Source organism: Podarcis muralis, chromosome 9 (genome assembly GCF_964188315.1).
Source record: "Podarcis muralis chromosome 9, rPodMur119.hap1.1, whole genome shotgun sequence".
Classification (NCBI taxonomy): Eukaryota; Metazoa; Chordata; class Lepidosauria; order Squamata; family Lacertidae; genus Podarcis; species Podarcis muralis.
In genome coordinates this window covers 49,128,979-49,149,025 of record NC_135663.1, presented here as the reverse complement: position 1 = coordinate 49,149,025, position 20,047 = coordinate 49,128,979, and the positions used below count along the sequence as shown (strand labels likewise).

At 38.6% G+C, this 20,047-nt stretch overlaps 1 protein-coding gene and 1 long non-coding RNA gene across 3 annotated transcripts in view; one reads left to right on the top strand and one right to left on the bottom strand.

Moving 5' to 3' along the window:
• TENM3 (teneurin transmembrane protein 3) overlaps positions 1 to 20,047 on the bottom strand; it is a 1,264,183-nt gene that overhangs the window by 1,226,466 nt on the left and 17,670 nt on the right. The window lies entirely within an intron of this gene.
• Positions 12,105 to 14,464, top strand: LOC114604690 (uncharacterized). Its single transcript, XR_003708397.2, has 4 exons — positions 12,105 to 12,175; positions 12,396 to 12,534; positions 13,245 to 13,310; positions 14,313 to 14,464. It is a non-coding gene; the product is annotated as an uncharacterized LOC114604690 (long non-coding RNA).

Here is a 20,047-nt window from a genome sequence, read left to right as displayed (position 1 = left end):
GGGCTTTATGATATACACTGTTCCTAGGCTTAACAAGCACTCAGAAGAATGTGCTGTGAAACTACACAGCATAAAATATATATATATATGGGAGCCTCTAAAACTGAGGTCTTGCATTTCAATTTTAATGCAACACTGAAGCTCATTTTTATTTATATTTGTCAGTTTGTCATAAATACTAATGATAAACAATTTCAGCTGTTGTTCATTGCCTAGCAGTCTAACATAATACATCATTGTTTAAATTAGCAACACTGCCTTTAATGATGCTTTCAATTATGGTTCTCTCCAAGTTTGCCAGTGTGCACAAATTAATTGTAGGCTAGATACCAAATAAAACACCATGATGGAAACTATATTTCATTATTTCATCTTTATTACCAAAGGCTTTCTCGCACTCACAACAATACATTATTACTTACTTCACCCATTGCGATAGGCTACTATTTGTAACTTGACAGGATGCCACTGTGGTAGCACTGCTTGACTATTTTATGCCACTAGGAAGGCTGCAATGGCCTTCACTAACTCGCAAAATTAAATCTTCATTGTACCCAGGCAGCTGAGAGAGTAGAATATGAAATAAAATATATGGAGACACTTTATTTTATTACAAAAATAATATTTAAATTGATCCAGTTTCATCTTTTTGCATATATTTCCTTTAGGGCATCTGAGGATCTTGTAACCTTTTAAGAGGCTTGCATCCAAACAAGTCTCTATTCTGCTACATAAGCTCATCTCCATAAATTCATCTCATCAAGTCCCCAAGGATATTTTTTAAAATGTGTATCAAAGGGTTACTGCCAATAGCCCAACAATCCTGACACTCCAGCAGTAAAACTAGAGTAAAATTTACTCTGCACGTTTGCCATAATATATCCACCTATGTCCAACTGAGCAAAGTTGTAATAGCTCTTGGCAGAGTGCACATTTATCTTGGCTGAAAAGCTGTCAGTAGCAACACAGGGGGTGTCAATTGGCATGAAGTATGTGATGCAAGCACATTTGCCAATTACATGCATTAGGCCTCATAATGACTGATGTCACTAGTGCAGTATAGCAATAAATTACCTTAAGGACACTAATTATTATTTCCTTCAGCTGAATTTATTCTTTGCAAAATTGCAAATTAAACCTATACAAAGTTTCATTTCCTACACCAGAAAGCCCAGATACAGGTAATGGAGCAACAGCTGGATGAAGAGTCAGGATACTATGATTTTCTAGGGTAGCCGTAACCAACATGATGACCTCCATATGTTGGTAGGCTACAACTCCCATCATCTCTTATCATTGCCAATGCTGTTTGGGGCTCATGCAAGTTGAAGTCCAACAAGCAGAAACAACAACACACTCTAGTGGTGCACTGATTTTGTACTTCCATTGCCTCAACTGGGTTGGATGAAAAAGAGAAACAGTTATCTGTTAGCTCCCTGTTGGATTTCTTCTTGTAGATGTTGACAACTCTAAAATTAGGGTACCATCACAGCACCCTGAGATACCCACTGCAAAGGCTCCCAGCTACTCCCAATATTTAACAAAATACGCTTTCCCCCTTTTCATTTATGGAGAAGGGTTTGCTTTTTTATCTATTGTATTAATTTTGTGATATGTGTATGTGTTTTGCATGCTTTGGGGGAATTGTGAGCATCAGTTTTTCATCTGTGAAATCAGCATTTTGTTGTACCCACAGCAATTTGAGATTTCAAATGTGTCCATGGCCCCAACGAGATTAAAGTATTTGCTTCTGGTTAATTGACACTTCAGTTTATATGTTGCTCTATTGACTGAACCGATAGAAAGGTGTGTCCCTAAAAATTATGCTCAATAAATTGGTGTACAATAAAAAGTGCAATAAGAAGACTTTTAAGTTCTCCTCCTTATTGTAACCTTTCTCTAGCAGGGGCGATTCTTCTGCTTCAGGCATTTTTATTCTTTCAGTAATACTCAATTGACACCACTCGGGCCAGCTGCCCAAACATTCTCCAGTCTGTTTGTATTGACATAACCTCATTGAACTCTACTGCATAAAGTGGGATCTAAACCAAGAGCTGTACTGCAGAAAAGAACAAGAAACAAAAATATCTCATGTTCTATTCCTGTGAGATGAATAACATCACTCAAGGTAGTTATATTACCGAGGTTTACTTAATTTAAAAATTACCAGCCTAGAGAATTTTGGCAGTGAGACAGATGTTTTGAATTACTAGCTTTAGGACTTTTAGAGGGTAGTTCATCCTAGAAATTTGCCTTCCATTAGTGGAGAGACATTACAATATTCTGACAAAGCAGTCACTATTTTAACAAGGGGAAAGTGTAGGGCTCTAAACGCCTTGCTAGTTAAAAGCCTTTAATCACTTCACTGGTGCCAGCTGCCACAAGTGAAGTTGGCTCTCTGCCTCCCCCAAAATACACCCCGGTATTGAAATTGAACCTGCATCTTTTTCCACCATCCTACTTTCCCCTCTAATCACAATCATGCTATCTATTTTTCTCCATTATGTCTCATTTGACCTCTTGAAAATTTCTTTTACATTTAGTATTTTTAAAACATTGTCAAGGTCTCATATCTCACTTAAAGCTCAGTTTAAAAGATGATCTCACACAGTGCATAGTTCAACTATGGAAGATAAGGCTCCCAATGGCTACTAGCCATGATAGGTATGCTATCCATAGTCAGAGACAGGATGCTTCTGAATATCAGTTGCTGGAAGCCATAGAAGGGAAGAGTGCTCTTCTGCCAAGGTCCTGCTTATGGGCTTCCCACAGACATCTGAATAGTCATTCTAAGAACCAGCTGCTGGACTAAATGGCCTGATCCAACAGGCTATTCTTATGTTCTTAAAACATAGAATTGCAAAGTTGGAAGGGACGCTGAGAGTCATCTAGTTCAACCCCCTGCAATGCAGGATTTTCAACTGAAGTATCCATTACAGGTGGCCATCCAACTTCTGCTTTAAAAAAATCCAACAAAGGAGAGAGTCCTTAACGTTTCGAGAAAATATATTTCATTGACAATCTGTCAATCCTAAACATTTGATCATAAAATGCAGTTTTAATTTATTTTAGTACAGTAAACCTTCAACTTACACAGGGGTTATGTTCTGGAGATAGCACCTAAGCCAAAATTGCATACGGTAATACCTCCACAAACGTCTGCCTCGTCTAGCGGAACGGGTTTGCCGCTCGCGCATGTGCAGAAGTGCTAAATCATGCATCGTGCATGTGCAGAAGTGCAAACCGCTCCGTGTGCGTGCACAGACACGGAGCTTTGCCCTGCATCCTTTTCAGGTAGTGGCTGGGGCTGCGGAATGGATCCTGGTTGCAAAACAAAGTACGACTGTATATTCAAAACACACTGGGTGCATTGGCGAGTGGGATGGCCAAAGTCTTTTTTCCCTTTAATGCACTGTATATGTAGGAAAATACACTTCTCATTGCAGCTAAACCCAATTATCTTGTCTCTGCATGCAGGTTTAGCACCTAAGGGCTTAGCAGGTGAATGGGTGGCATTTTGTTTTTTCACAAAAAAAATAATCAATAAACTAGTGCAAGGAACCTCTGGCTATGAGGGAGACAAATATTGTCCTTTGGAGAATATTATTGGTCAATGGAAGCAAAGAGCAAAAACTGGGGCGGGGGGGATTGATTTACTGTAACTTCTTCAGTTGGGGGGTGGGGACATGTCCATGTGTGAACTTTGCATGCAATACATTTTGTCAGTGTAGCTATGTACCCAGCTGTATTTTAAGAGATATGTTTTTAATCTTTATAATTTTGCACCAATGCTGTCTAGTGTAAGGATATTTTGAAGCTGATAATTGTTTCCCAAGGTCAAGGATATAAACAAACACCTGAGAATGAATGTCTAATGTGCTGATTTCACTAAAATGAAAACAGAAGTTTAAAACGTGGGATGCTGGCAAAAATCCAGTAGCAGAAAGGTTAAAGCAGCCTGTGCATTAGAAATGTTGCAAATTAGCAATCTTACAAATAATCATCTTTACCAAGCAGTAACTGTTCTAATCTTTATTAGAAATACCTATTACCAATCAGAAAAAAACCAGCTATTTAGATGGTGCATAGTATAAACAGAATATTCATGCAGGGTATGACACAAAAACTTGGGAGCACTGCTTTCTTTAGAATAAAACATATTTGTTCACCTACTGCCAAGATTGTAAGGTTGCTGCTCCTCTTTAGGCTCAATCCCAGGCTATTCTGCCTGCCTAGCTTCATACTTGTGCTACCCCTACTCTGACATGGGGTGGTGATAGTGATTAGTCACATTAGTATTGATTCTGTCAAACTTTTCAACAGTTTTGATACTGCATCCCTCCTGGAGTGCTTAGCAATAGCTCAAGTCCTTCCTGGAGGATAGGTTTCAGAAGGCATTTCTTCGGGATTTCTGCTGGTTGTTGTGTCCATTTGTTTACTGTATGGCACCCAAGGCTCCATTTTATTCCCTTTGTCATTTAAGATCTACATGAAGCCACTGGAAGAGCCGATGTGGGGGGTTAAATATGTGGATAATATACATCTCTCTTTCTCCTTTCTGTCCAATTCCAAGGAAATACAGTGGTACCTCGGGTTACATATGCTTCAGGTTACAGACTCCGCTAACCCAGAAACAGTACCTCAGGTTAAGAACTTTGCTTCAGGATGAGAACAGAAATCGTGATCCGGCGGTGTGGCAGCAGCGGGAGGCCCCATTAGCTAAAGTGGTGCTTCAGGTTAAGAACAGTTTCAGGTTAAGAACAGACCTCCGGAACGAATTAAGTACTTAACCTGAGGTACCAGTGTAGTGGAAATTCTGAATCACTGTCTGAACATGTGCACTCCCGTACAACAAAAATGACAAGAATGAAATAGGGTTGCCATCTGCTTTAGATAGGGCTTCATTCTCTCACATGAGCCTCCCATTCTAAGGTAAGTCTCTCTAAAAAGGCAAACTCCCTAGCCAAGATAACTTGCCACCATTCCTCCAACAAGACTTAGTCACATACCGTACTTCCTGGCACTTTCAAATGTATAGTGAGAGTCCCTTCTGCTGTGCCAAGTCTACCAGAAAAAGCAAAGCAATCTCCTTTTTAATTAGCAGATTTCCACAATCTTTTGGCTATGTGTAAGGGGTTGCTAATAGCCTAGGCTATTACTATTGGAGGGGGCATAAACTGTTTCTTTGAAACCTTTGGTTTCTTAATGGCCCCTTACCTAGGCTATCAATTGTCTGGCTATTCCACGAATTTGAATCCTTAAATTTTAACAGTTGCTGGACCCAGGAATTAGAATGGGCATGGTATACAGCCTACTTCCCCCTTCCTCAATCTCATAGCAGTATTCCGGTAGAACCCACCACCACGTGCTATATTTCAAGTTGCATTGCAAATTGCTGTGCACAACATAAAGTAGGTGGGGATGTATGTATCCCATGCACATTCAGTTTCCCCGCACCTCCACTTCCCCCCTGCCTAGCTCCTATTCCCATAGTTATCATATGTGCATGTGCAATGGCTGACTTAAATGTACACACCTCAATTTCATTGGAGAAGTGAATGTGCTTTAAAATTTCAAATAGGATGGAAGCAGGTTTGAGGTCAAATGCATCAAACAGAAGTATTTCTCAAGAAAACTACAGGATAGATATGGACTGTGGAGAACAACATGTGTACATAGCTTCAAAAAACCAGCAGTGGGATCACACTGGAGCCAGAGTAAACGGTAGTGTGTACATAGCCTTAAAGGAAACTCTGCTACCTAAGAACCCACCCATCATTCAAGATCAGTCAAGGAGGCACTCTTATGCAGCTCACTATACCCAAGGCATGATTCTAAGGAACATAGTGGTGTGCCCACACAATGGAACTCTGCTCAGGAGCTCCATCTTTCCCCAACTTTTAAAGACACGTCTGCTACTGAAGGAGTGGTCAAATTACTGTGGTTAATTTTATATAGTATTTCATCTGCCATTTCAGCCTGCACTTGGTTTGTTTTATTGGTGCTGTATTTAATTAGCTTTTCAAAAATATTGTATTCCATTACACATTGTTCCCCATCTTAAGCATCTGCTGACAGAAAGATGGGATATAAATGGACTTAAACCTCTTCTTTCGCCCCAAGAAGCACCTGAAACCAATTGCAGCAAGGTAAGCAAAATTATGCTATTGTGTTTATAATGCATTGAGAAAACCAACCAAAAACAGATGTATTTCCTCCTTGCCAGAGTCCAATGATTATTAGCAATGTATTATAGTTAACATAATGGTGCACACCACTATTATGCTTAGCTATTTCCACCCATTTCTTTTCTTTTATCTGTCTCTAGAATACTCATTTCACTGCTTTAAGTGTTCAAAATCCCATCCAATTTTGGCATCCAGAAAAGCCCGTGTGTGCAGTTCTGCATGCTGTCAGATGCAGGTATCTTCTCTTTGAGCAGCAGCAATGCTTTCCACTTCACAATGCACTGTTCCTTAGGGCCCTCTGATCTTTGGGGGAGGAATTTTTCCAATTTCTTACCCACCTATTACCATGAGGTCCCAGGGTAAGTTACAACAATTTTAAAAGACAGTATTAAAAACAGTTAAAACAGATTTCCATCAAGGGAAAAGGATGGGTCCTAAAATATGTATCTCAAGTGTCAAATTACTAGGTGAGAGATAGTTGCTACTACTGAAAGCAGGAGCTGAGAAGTATTTTTTGGCTTTTTTGTAAATTATTAATTAATTAATTAATTAATTAAATTTATATACTGCCCTATACCCGCAGGTCTCAGGGCGGTACACAGAATGAAATCAGAATATAAAACTACAAAATACAAAATAAAAATAAATACAACAGCCCAATAACCCCCTCCAACATACACACACACACACACACACACACACACACACACATTTTAAAACGGCACAGAATGTCAATCAAATCAACCAAAGGCCTGGTTAAAAAGGAACATTGTTGCCTCTAACCTAAAGGTATGTACAGTGGTACCTTGCTTTATGAACTTAATCCGTTCTGGAAGTCCGTTCTTAAACCGAAACCATTCTTAAACAGAGGCGTGCTTTCCCTAATGAGGCCTCCTCCAGCCGGTGCCCTTCCACCTTTCAGTTTCCGTTCTTAGACTTAGACTGAGGTAAAGTTTGCAAACTGGGACACTACTTCCGGTTTTGCGGAGTTCGTAAACTGAATAGTTCGTAAACAGGACTGTTCTTAAACCGAGGTACCATTGTAATGAACGTGCCAGGCGAACTTCCCTGGGGAGAGCATTCCACAGAGGGGAAGTCACTGCAGAAAAGGCCCATTCTAGTGTTGCCAACCTCCAGACCTCTCAAGGAGGCAGCACATGAAGAAGGACCTCAGAAGATGATCTCAGGGTCTGGGAAGGTTCATATGGAAAGAGGCGGTCCTTGAAGTATTGTGGTCATGAGCCGTTTATAGGTCAAAACCCGCACTTTGATTTGGGCCCGGAAACTAATTGATAGCCAGTGCAGTCAGACCAAGAATTGTAGAAAGGCCCTCTTTATTTCCATTAGAAAAGTATAAGTGATGGTGACATTTGTTTAAGTGAGAGTGCTTGCAACAAATGTATATTACATTTAGGTTTAGAATGACAATCATTAAAATAATGACTATATCCTCTAACACATGTAAATCTGTAACTATCATTATATATCACATTTTAAGGTCCTGTAGTAAAAAAGAAAAAAAGGGGGGGGAACCTTAGAGATTAACTTAATTTGGCATAAGATTTTGTTGACTAGAATCCACTTCTTTCAATGAAAGTGTTTGGATAATTTTACCATACCAGAAATCTTGAAACTTTTGTGTTTGAACATACACCTCAGAAAAATATAGTTAAATTTGCATTGCATTGCAGCAGATGGAGCTGCAACTACAGTAACTCACTGAAGCAGACAAATGCCCTTCCTCAGGCTACATCATTTGATTCCAGATTCCTAATTGCTTCACATTTTGTAACCCATTCTCTCTCTGTTGCTATTTTCTAAGATGCGTATTACATACCCACAGACCTCAATATCATTCCAAGATGCTTCACACCCTTTTCTTCTGAGAAAATACTCCTACAAGCAAGCACTTGGCCACATTATAAAATATCTGTGAGGATTGAAAACTGCACCTTAGCTATAACCTTTTTTTCAAACACCCACTCCCTCCACCAACCACTCCCAATAGTGACTTATATTGCTTTGTGAGTGGTCATCAATTGCATTTTTCTTAGACTTTTAGAAATTTAGCCTTAGGGCTTCAGTTCAGTTAAACAAGCATGTCAGATTTTAACAAGGAATCATAAAGCAGGAGAAAACCCATCTTTCATTTTAAAATAATCATATGTCAGTCATTTTCTGACATGGACACATCAGTAATACTATAATGTATAAATTAATTTAATGTATAAAATATTATACATTAATGTTATATACGTTAATGTATAAAATAACCACTAACTACTAGCAAAACTTAGAAGTTGGCAATTGCCAACTTCAAAAGGAGAAGCATGAATGTTTATGTCGTCAGGTGCTTGAAGGAGCCTCTGACAGTTCATGGATGAATTCAGACATGGGTGCCAACTTGAATAAAATATTGGGGAGGCAAGTAAGCACTTTCCCACATAATCACATGGGCACACCCATACTACTTGAATGGCAGTGCTCATAAACTTTGCTTATAGCCATAGGGCTTAAGTCCAGTTAAACAAGTGAAGGCACACAGAGTATGCTGTCCCATCCGGCTTGACCTATGGCATCAACACCCCTGTACATTTATTAGACTCAAAACGTGCTGGTTATATGAGACTGGTTATCCTATACACTTCACTAGCAAGTTTCCTGCAGGGAACGTGTTGGCAGAACAGCACTAAGCAGGAAAGTCAGTAGGAAAGGAAAAGGAGATGTAGTGTCTTCTTTCCTCATGCCCTTTTTGACCATAGACAGTCGTACCTTGTTTTGTGGCCAGGATACATTCCACAGCCCCAGCCGCTAGCCAAAAAGGATGCAGGGCAAAGTGCCGCGTCTGCGCACACACAGGGAGCAGTTTGCGCTTCTGTGCATGCGTGAGCGTGAGCGGCAAGCCCGGAAGTAACCATTCCGGTACTTCTGGGTTTGCCGCGGACGTTTGTCGGAATGGACGCTACACAAGGCGGACATTCGCGGAGGTATTACTGTAGTGTTTTAACAATCTCAATTTATCATTAGCTCCACCCTGAAATTGATTCAGAGCCAGTTCTGAGTCAGGTCTGGTTGGAGTCCTGGGTTGGCATGGGAATTGTGCACAGCCCTAAAAGTTACAAATCACATTATAATGTAAATATTTTTTGGTTTCTTAAGACTTCCCGGGCAACGTAAGGCACTTTCAGCTAGTTTATATGTAAGTAAAGTACTTGGGTAGAAATTTTACTATCGGCATAAACCTGCCATTGATGTGGAGTAGGTGAGTTGTCACCAGCAGGAACTCTTTGGCCAGTGTATTGTGTCCATGCATGCAAAGATGTACTGAAGCTCTGCACAGATATTCCTGCAAGTCATCAAATATATGAGCATTTTGCTAGTACAAGAAATGTAATGGGTTGTAGGGAGAAGGAAAAGAGAGGGAAACAAGGGTTGGTTTGGGGACTGTAAGGTGGGGAACATGATATTTGTGGAAATAAATTAAAAAATTGTCCTGTAGCACCTTAGATACCATCTAAGTTTGTTCTGGGTATAAGCTTTCATATGCATGCACAAATTTTTTTATTTATTTTGACTGCGTCAGACCAACACGGCTATCTACCTGAATCTAGAATCATGATATTTGTGCTTATCAAAAGTTTAATTTCAGCCACAGTTCAGGTTTTGAAAATTCCAAACATATGCAGACTTAAAGGTATCTGTTAAATAGGATTAATAGATAGCCAAAAAGTAGGAGATGAGTTTTAAGCTGAATTAGGGTCTCAACAGCTATCAAAACTACCTTTTATTCTAAGTATAGAACATGCAAACACTCTCAAAGCCAAATTCTCCATCTGCTGAATTAAGAAAAAGAACACAGACTTTCCTGTAAACACTTGCAATTAAGTTTGTAAAACACTTGCAAACTGAAGGATAAGTAGCTGTAGTTTAGCAGTAAGTAAGAAACAAAAAAGCACATTCAAATGTTTTAAATTTAAGCTTCTCACAACCACATGTCACTGAAAGCTAACACAGCTTTTGGCTGTAGGCATGCAGGATAAACAATGGTGCTCCCCAATTGTCGTTTTCTACTAAATAAGTAAAAGTAAAGCTATGAAGACTAATGTCTGGAAACTGTGGTTTGGTGTTTAGTTGTCACAGTTTGTTTTATGTTCACACTTGTGTGCCTGTGTGTGTGTGTATACAGGCATATAGATATAAAATCCTATAATCTAAAAATCTGCAATATTTTATATCAGGATAAAAGGAATACACACAATTTATAGTTGGCTTATCTAAGTTTATCTCATAGGGAACTTATATATTACACAATACTGACATATAGAAAATGTAGAGCATATATTAGCAAGAGAAGCAGAATGAAGTTTGGAAAGGGGATAAAGAGAGAAAACAAATGCACCATAGCAGCAAGAGTTGGCAAGACTTATTGATATGTCTGCCTGAATTAATGCAAGTGAAACCATGAAAAATAACCGCAGCTGTCCAGACTGACATTATGTAATGAACAGGCAGTTGTATTTCCTTTAATTTGCCCTAATGTTGTTGCCATTAATTTGAATGAGCCACTGCAGTCATGCTAACAGAATTTTAGAAATCAAGCTGCAGCATCAGCACTAGTCCTAAACCCATATAAGCTTCAAGGAGATCAGTCTTACCATATTTTGTCCTGTCTATCGCTTATCTTCACAATTGCTACAAGCTGCTTAGACAATTAAGGGGTGTGAGCACCTATCTTTTTTGATAGTGACTAACAAATGCAAATGCTAAAATAAAAATAATAATGGACCATGTGAGCTGATTTAATCGAACTAAAACATACTTAACACATTGCAAGGCTACTGAAATTTGCTATTTTGTATTTACTGGGCAACTTCATCTGAAAACAGCAACATTTTGGGGTGAATGCACTGAGGAAATAATTCAAAACAGTTTATTCTCCAGTATTTATACTTCTCTCGTTTTGTTACACATCACTTCTCAAATTTTGAAAACTTTTAATCCAACAGTGATTGCAACATTGTTTCTTAACCTTACATAGCCTGAGCAAATCAGTAGTTGCTGTTATTCTACATGAGTGTTTCCGTACTAGTGAAGTATCTGATGACTACTCATTTATTAGTGGGGCAAAAAGTGCAACACAAACAAACAATTTTAATATGCTTGTTGCCCGTTTCAGGAGCTAAACCATACACGATGACAACAGACGAAAATAAGATATGCCAAAGTTGAGTTGCTATGCAAGCTTAACTTTAACAATCCTCTAGAAAGTGTATATTTGCAGTTTATGATAGATATCATAAATGAGTTAAGTAGGACAAGAACTCCTGACATTGCATGTGTCTGTATTTAATAGGTAGCCTTTCTTTCTCTATTCTCCTTTTTTTAACTTTAATTTCTATTGTCAGGGTTTACGGTATATAATTTCTACTGTTAGGGTTTCAATACCATCTGCACTTCAAGAAGAGTATTTGAAATAGCCTCTAGGCCTACTCTGTAATTTTTTTCCACTTTGCCCTTTTCCTTGCTGTTAAACTATTACACCAATAAAAGAAGTCTGTCCTTTCAAAAAGTTCACTTCTACTTTATACCACCTAAAGAAGTCACCCACTCCAATTTTACTATGACTGAAATGTACTTTCTATCTCCTACTAAAATGTCTTATATTAATTTCTAAATGGAAGAGCCTACACTTTTGTTTTCTCTTCCCTTGGATTTCAAAACCCACCATCAAGTGCTGAAAGGGATGGTATGATTCATTTGCTGTTAAATCCCATGGAGTTGTAAATCCTTGTTTATCTGAATGTTATTTAAACTTCTGCATTCTTGAGCTACTTTAAAAATAAAATACAGCATGGTATTGCAGGAAGTTAACACAATTGGCCAATCCGCCAATAAATGATTTTGCTTTCTCTCCACAGAACTGACTTACCAGTCACAAAGAGAAAAAAATCAGAAAACAAAACAGAAAACTCAGAAAATCCACAAAGGTGTGTATGTATAGTGTTGGTACAGAATTAGTAATCATTTGTCTGTAGCACATCCCACAAGTTTATATATTTATAAAAAAATATTTCTATGCAGATTTTCATTAAACGAAACCAGAGCAATTGACAACAATTATATATTGAACCAAACGATATTTTAAAAGTTATGCTCAGAAATCAGCTAACTATTATGGAACAAACAATGTGTTTTAATTGTCTGCAGAATTCTGATGGAATAGAAAAGTTTTTATCAGGTGTTTAAAAGCTGAAACAGAAGATACCTACTGAGCTTCTACTGACAGGAGCAAAATGGACAGCCCCATAGCTTCTTGTGGTTACTGGAAAGCCCAGGTGATAACATGGTAAGGTTTACTGAAGAATGCAGACCAGCACATATGATATTGTTACAGGCCACTCCAATCTTTGCTGAGTACTAGCAAGATTCCAGTGGTCTTGACACTTAACCATGGTTTGTGTTCCTTTGGAATGAGACACGGCGGAGACTGTAGTGTCTTTAATAAATTTGGTTTATTTACACCAGGCATAGGCAAACTTGGCCTTCCAGATGTTTTGGGACTACAATTCCCATCATCCCTGACCACTGGTCCTGTTAGGGATGATGGGAGTTGTAGTCCCCAAACATCTGGAAGGCCGAGTTTACCTATGCCTGCTTTACACATATTTACACCTGAGTGTAAGTGGAGGGAATGCAGAACATTACACCCCAATAGTGTCTCTTGTTGTTCCACTCATAGTTTCAGCAAGCTTGGGTCCAGAGCAGAAGCCAGCCATGCCTCTCTCAGTTCAGCCTCTCCTAGCCAGTGTGCATGGAGTTCTCCCACTGTTTCCTCCAAACCTCTGTTTTAAAAGGACACACACCTCGTGTGACATCATGCCCCCTGTCATCCATTCCCTTCCCAGCTTACACTGAAATCCTAAACCTGGCCTTTGTCTCAGCTCACTATCCTTTCATGGGAGAAGAGCGTCACAGTCCTCTGCTGCCCATCACACAGTAACTGTGTCAATCACCCATTAACTTCCTTTGTACTATATGATGGTTTTTCTCCCCTAGGCAATTCCTGGACAGGAAGCTGATTCAGCCTGCACTTTTACACTGGGTGAAGACTTCAAGCATTTGGTAATCTCCTACCATTATTAACTCTAGCAAATCTAATGTGCCATAGAATCTAATTCACACCCTGATTTTTTGCGACCTAATTTGGCCAAAAAAAGGGTGTGCATTACATTTGAGTAAATGCGGTATTATGGGAGGAATTTGGTACACTTTATGGGGAATTTGCACCGCCCCATTCCTAACAATATATACTCACAAAAAAAAAAAACAAAAACAAACACTGACCACCTCAAAAGTAAGTACAACAGAAGCTCTGCATCCCAATCATGAGAATTTCACCAACATTTCTTCTGTTTCATAATTTTTGAAAACAATCTATTTTCTCATTAATTGAGAGAAAATGGTTGGGGGGGGGTATGCCACAGAAATTTTCAGCACAGTAGTTTAAACCAATGCCAAGCGCCTCTGAAATTAGTTGTTGCAGCTTTGTTTAAGAGGGCATCAGATCACAGCTAAAAACAGTAAATCATGCTCCATGTAATTGGGTCTATAGTGATGGCTTTGATGGACCTCTCTTATTCAGCCATCTTAACAGATTTTTTCACCTAATATAAAACTTCTCATCTCATGTTCCTGCTAACATGCTGTTCATTTTTCAGACTCATGAGGCACTGCCTACTGGTCTCTTCATTAATTCTCTACAATACAGATTCTGTCATTTATCAAACAGTCAGCATGAGACTATAAAAAAAGGAGTGTTTACACCAAATCTTTATTTCATGCCATAAAGTGTACCCTTTGGAAATTCCTCTTGCATCCCGATTAGTCACTGAAAGTTTAGATCCTGTAAGTTTCTCAATACAGATTACTATCATTTTATCAAGTAGTAAAATTTTCCACCATAGTTTTGCATGGTCATCTGTATGATGTGATTTTTTTTCTTTATTATGCTTTCTAATGTATTCTAGATGGTGAATGAGAACAAACCTTATCACTTGATATGTTGGTCATCTTCATTAGTAATTCTTTTTTTTTTTTAAACAATATTTTTATTGGTTTTTCCAGATACAAGTTATAGAAAAAGAAAAAAAAAAAGAAAAAGAAGATAACAGAAGAAAAAAGAAACCAACTTTCCAAGATATTTTTCTCAAAACCAACTGGACTTCCCCACATCTCCCTCACCCTGCATTCTTTACAATAAAGATATCAGCAAATTATTACCTTGTTTCATGCATTCCTTTGTACTTTCCAATAAGTATACTTTATGTTTAAAACTTATTATCTAATTACATTACCTTCAAATAAAAATCATGTTACTTTAAACATTGGTCCTTTCATAATTATAAACTTAATTTCCATATCACCGAATCTTATTACTGAAGCTAAATTTTCTGAATCATGCAAACTCTTAACATTCATATAACTTAAAGTATTTTTGTAAATACATCTTCATTAGTAATTCTTGACAAATAATACAGAGGAGAACATATTCCTCCAAGCTATAGCGCCTCACAGTCTTAAGGAACAACTGGTTTGCTATGCTTTCTCTTCAAGATTGTGAGTTCACACTCCTGTTCTGAGTCCTTATTTTTTTCTCTCTCTTTGAAATAGCTGAAGTTATTTTACTGTATTTTTTAAAAAAATTCTGTTAAGCGTTGGTGTTTGTATAGGAACACTTTTTACTTATGTAAACAGACCTCCTACTCAGTTTGTTATAAGAAAACTGTTTGTTTTTGAAAGGAATACAAAGCAAAGAAATGAGAAATAAAATGCACAAGCCCACTTTGCACATCACATTAAACTATAGTTTAAAAGAAACTATCATTTAATGTGAACCTATGGTGTGCACACAGTTCTCTTTGCTTTCCTCCTCTGCTCCTACTGCTGCCACACCACTGAAAAACAAGACATGAGTCTGGCTTGTTGTGATGCCCAACCCCAAGCTCATGGTTCTCCACAAACAAAACTTGACTACCAATTGTGGTTTGTTTGAAGAGAAACAAACCACAAGCAGGGTTTGGCTATCACCAGTCACTCCTTTTTGCATGCTTTTAGACACACTAAGAACTCTAGAAGTGGGCCAGGATTTTGCTTAAGCTATACCAGTTTACCATAAATTAAAAAATTAAAAAATTGTCCAGTAGCACCTTAGAAACCAACTAAGTTTGTTCTGGGTATAAGCTTTCGTGTGCATGCAAACTTCTTCAGATACCCAGAACAAACTTAGTTGGTCTGTAAGGTGCTACTGGACAATTTTTTTAATTTATTAATTTATTTCAACTGCATCAGACCAACATGGCTACCTACTTGAATCTAGTTTACCATAAGCAAGAGCTGATCCCCAATACGCTTGCTTACATAACTTTTTTCACCAGCATACCTGAAAGAGATGTTAAGCTAGCTAGCCTAGATCCCACCCCATACTAGCTATTCTCCTCTCTCTTAATCATTATACTGACTTTCCAATCCTACAGACCAGAGGCTAATTTTAAGGAGAAGTTGCAAATTTTGTATAAAGGAGCATGCCTTCCAGAACTAGAGATTTTGTAATTTTTAATTATGCCAGAAATTATGCCTCAGTTCTTCAGAATCCCTAAAGAAGCCTATACAGATACTGGTATCTTCCCTACAACTCTAATGGAAATGGATATACAATTATTTTTCTGCAACCTTCTTTTAGCACACCGTTTACTCTGTCCAACAGTCCCACTACCTCATTGACTTGTTTCCTGCTTAAATATTTTTTAAGTAAAAGGGACCTTAAATTTGTGAATAAGGGTAGTATAGAGACCTTGAGATTTAGAAGCCGGAAGATCATTTCTGATTTTTTTCATGACTGCTCTCAGTAGAATGAAAAGGACAGGAGCAGATTGAAGGAGTCTAGGGAACACTTCCATGAGAAAGATTTAGGACTGTAGACTTAGCAGGTAAGATACACTCCTGTAACTTTTAAGACAATGAGTATAAAATATATTGGATAATTGAAAGGATTGAGAGGTCAAATAAGATTTTAAAGAAGGGGGAATGGCACAGGAAAGAAACAATGTAAGTGAAAGTATTTAAAAAGTGGGAAGTAAGTGACATGAGCGGGTGAGAGGGAGAGAGGCAAAGTTCAAAATAATAGAGGCAAAGATGAAGACAGAAGAGAAAAATGGACATTATAAGAACTGGAGATAGTAGATGCAGGAAGCAAGGGCAAAAGTCAAAGCACATTGAGTCCAATCTAGTTCTTTAAAAAGTTGGGAAGATAGTGGTACTGAATACTGATCAGTAGTAGAATTTATTAACCAGAGAGTTATCCAAACACACTCACTTTAAAGTAGGTAATTTTTTTTTATCCCTTCATGAAACTGCCACTTAAACATTAGAAAATGTGAAAGAATATAATTTGTTTCACAACAGTTATAGGACTCACAATTTTATAACCATCCTAGAACTTCAGAAACCATGTGGTGCTATGTACAGGAAATATATCAGATTCCAGAGAGGATGGCAGAAATCTTCATTTTAGTTGAACATGAGGCAAGCTTGACTTCTTCCTAGAAGATTTCTGTAGTTATTACTTAACCTGGTCAGATCACTAAACCTACATCACCTATCCCAGAACACCTCTATGGACAATACACTTCTCTGTATTAATGCATGGGCAACAGCAAATTACAGTCATACATTATATCATTGCAGTAGCAACACCATATCAACTGTTACATTCCAAATAATGTTCAACTGCCAAAGGCCTGAAGGAAAGGTTGGTGGCAAAAAGCTGCCAATGAGAGTGACAACTACATCTCTGCGAGGAACAAATTCCAACGTTCAGGGTGCCACAATGGAGAAGACTCTACCTCTGTCTCCAAGATGTTTATATCTTGACCTATTCCAGTCTAGATACAGATCAAACTTGGGAACGAATTTCCTTGGCTACCCTGAAGGATAACCTTCAGGAGAGGAACAGTGAGGATGTTTGTCTGCTGACTCTACTGAATCTCTCAGAAAGCTTTGATAGTGTTGACCATGGTGCCTTCCTGGACCATCTCTATGAGATGTAGACACAGTTTTACAGTTCCATTCCTACTTAAAGGGTTAGTTCCAGAGAGCTGTATTGAATACCCATGTCTCAGTCCTCTGGAAGCTTATCTGTGGAATGCCACGGTGCACAATTTTATTCTCATTGCTATTTAATATTTATATGAAGCTGCTAGGACATGCTGGGCAAGGTGTCACTACTATGCTGATCTTAACTAGCTCTATTTCTCTGTGACATCTGGATCAGGACAAGCTGCTCATATCCTAATCCAGTGCCTGGATACAAGTCATGGGCTGAATGAGGGCTACCAACTGGATGACTACAAATTAATTCTAGCAAGACAGATACCCTATGGATGAATGGATGGATAGTTCCCAGCACCAGGAATTGGTTTTTTAATATCAGCTCTGGATGGGATTTCATTCCTTCTGAAGGAGCAGGTACAGAATTTCTGCGGAATGGCAATTGTGCTCCTAAATCAATTACGGTATCAGAAGCCAGGTAACGTCAGTGGGATTCAGTTGTGCCCATTGCCACCTTCAGTTGTGGTACCAACTACAACAGGTCCTGCACAGGGAGACCCAGATATTAAAGCTGATTCTACAAGTTTGCTTCTCTCACTGCGCTGGCAAACATCTGGGGGATGCCCTGATGATCTGGGCAACATACACAGTTACTTCTCATACCAACATGCTGTTGGTGGCAAGGGAAAAATAGGTATAAAAGGAGAATTCCCTGGATTTGATGCTAGGATCCAAGTTTGAGGCAAGTACACTTTGGTGAAAGAACCCTAGCAAAGATTTAAAATCACAAAAGTAAAACATAGGCACTGGACCTAATGGTCAGGGGTCCCTTTACCTTTATCCCACACATGCTTCTTCCCAGGAGGCCATGGGTATTGGCATGGGAAGCAACTATACCATATCAGTTGCAAGTCCTAACTGTTTTTTTCCAACCACTCAGATAGCATGAAGAATAAATTACATGGAAATGTTAAAAGTATGCTCATTTATAATTTATATTTATATGTAGTTTTAATTCCATATAACTATTTTTTATTGTCAGTTGTATACTTAACAATAAAAAATAAAGTTTTATGGAATTAAAATTACATATAAATATAAAAGATCAACTTTTATTCAATAAAGTTGTGGCCCAATGTTAATCCCACACATTGTTGTCATGTCTCATTTCTGGGTGGTGGGCTCCGGGGACAGGGTTTAGCATGTGGGCTCGCAATAATAGTAATAATAATAATCAGGAACTTGAATTACAGCTGCTATGTTTCTTTAAAAGAAAGTATGTTGGTTAAGTACACTTTTTAATGTAACAAGTAGTTTGGCCCAGAATTAGCCCTTCTAATGGAGAATGCATAAGCACATAGCAGCTAGCAACACAGAAAGTTCAACAACAAAACATTAATGGCATAAAAACTAACAAATTTGGCCAGTGCTGTAACAATAGAAAACATTTCTCGACAAAGATGCGGGAAAACAGTAGGTATGTTATTTTCTTTCTGGCAAAAGCAAATGGCTGTGGGAAATCTTGACAATTTCACTGTAATGAAATCAGTTACTCAGGTTTTATGCATAATTTGGGTAGTTTATAAAATAGCTTTACAAAATGTCAGAGTTCCATTGATAAAACCAGGTCTATTTTTATGACAAGGGGACGCGGGTGGCGCTGTGGGTAAAACCTCAGTGCCTAGGACTTGCCGGTCGTATGGTCGGCGGTTCGAATCCCCGTGGCAGGGTGAGCTCCCGCCATTCGGTCCCAGCTCCCGCCCACCTAGCAGTTCAAAAGCACCCTTAAGTGCAAGTAGATAAATAGGGACCACTTTATAGCGGGAAGGTAAACAGCATTTCCATGTGCTGTGCTGGTGCTGGCTCGCCAGAGCAGCTTCGTCACGCTGGCCACGTGACCCGGAAGTGTCTTCGGACAGCGCTGGCTCCAGGCCTCTTAAGTGAGATGAGCACGGATCCCCAGAGTCGGTCACGACTGGCCCGTACGGGCAGGGGTACCTTTAGCTTTACTTATTTTTATGACATGCTATCAGAAATAAGATCTGAAAATGACAGAATAAGGATAGCCAAATATGGGGGAAGCACGAGGACAATTAAACTCCCAAGTGTTATTTACCATGGCAGGATAATCTTTACAATAAAGTTTCCATAATTTTGTTTAACTATATGAAAGTGGGCATGCAGTTCTAGGTTCCAATTTGACCATCACAATATGCCTTCGTGGCTCTATATTCTCAACATGTAGCCTTTCATCCTATCCCTATGCTTATTTACTACACAGAAGTACATACCACTGTACTCAGTGGGGCTTCCTCCCAGATAAGTAGATTGCAGCAAAAACCATTCCTTTGAATAAAGGTTTAATGCCTGAAAGGTTTAAACAAGTCTATCTGCAAATCAAATAATAGTATGCTGAAAATCCTAGGCACAACTCAATATCTGAGTTAATACTTTTTGTCAATTTCCCTACTGTGGTCTCTTTTTTCACTTGAAGGCATTTCAAGAGCTATGTTACCACCTAGATTCAGTGTGGAGAGTTCATATTCATACCCTGGTATATCAAGCAAAGAGAGGAAGTATATTAAGCGGGAGCAAAAGCCTCCTACCAAGGGAGGCTCACTAGTACTGCTCTCCTAATTTTTTTAGCAAACTGGCCATGATATTTCTCTCCTCTCCCTGAAACGTATTTGGGCTTAAATGGATATATGTTTATTTATTTTTATTTGCTATGTGCCATGTTTTAAATTTACTGA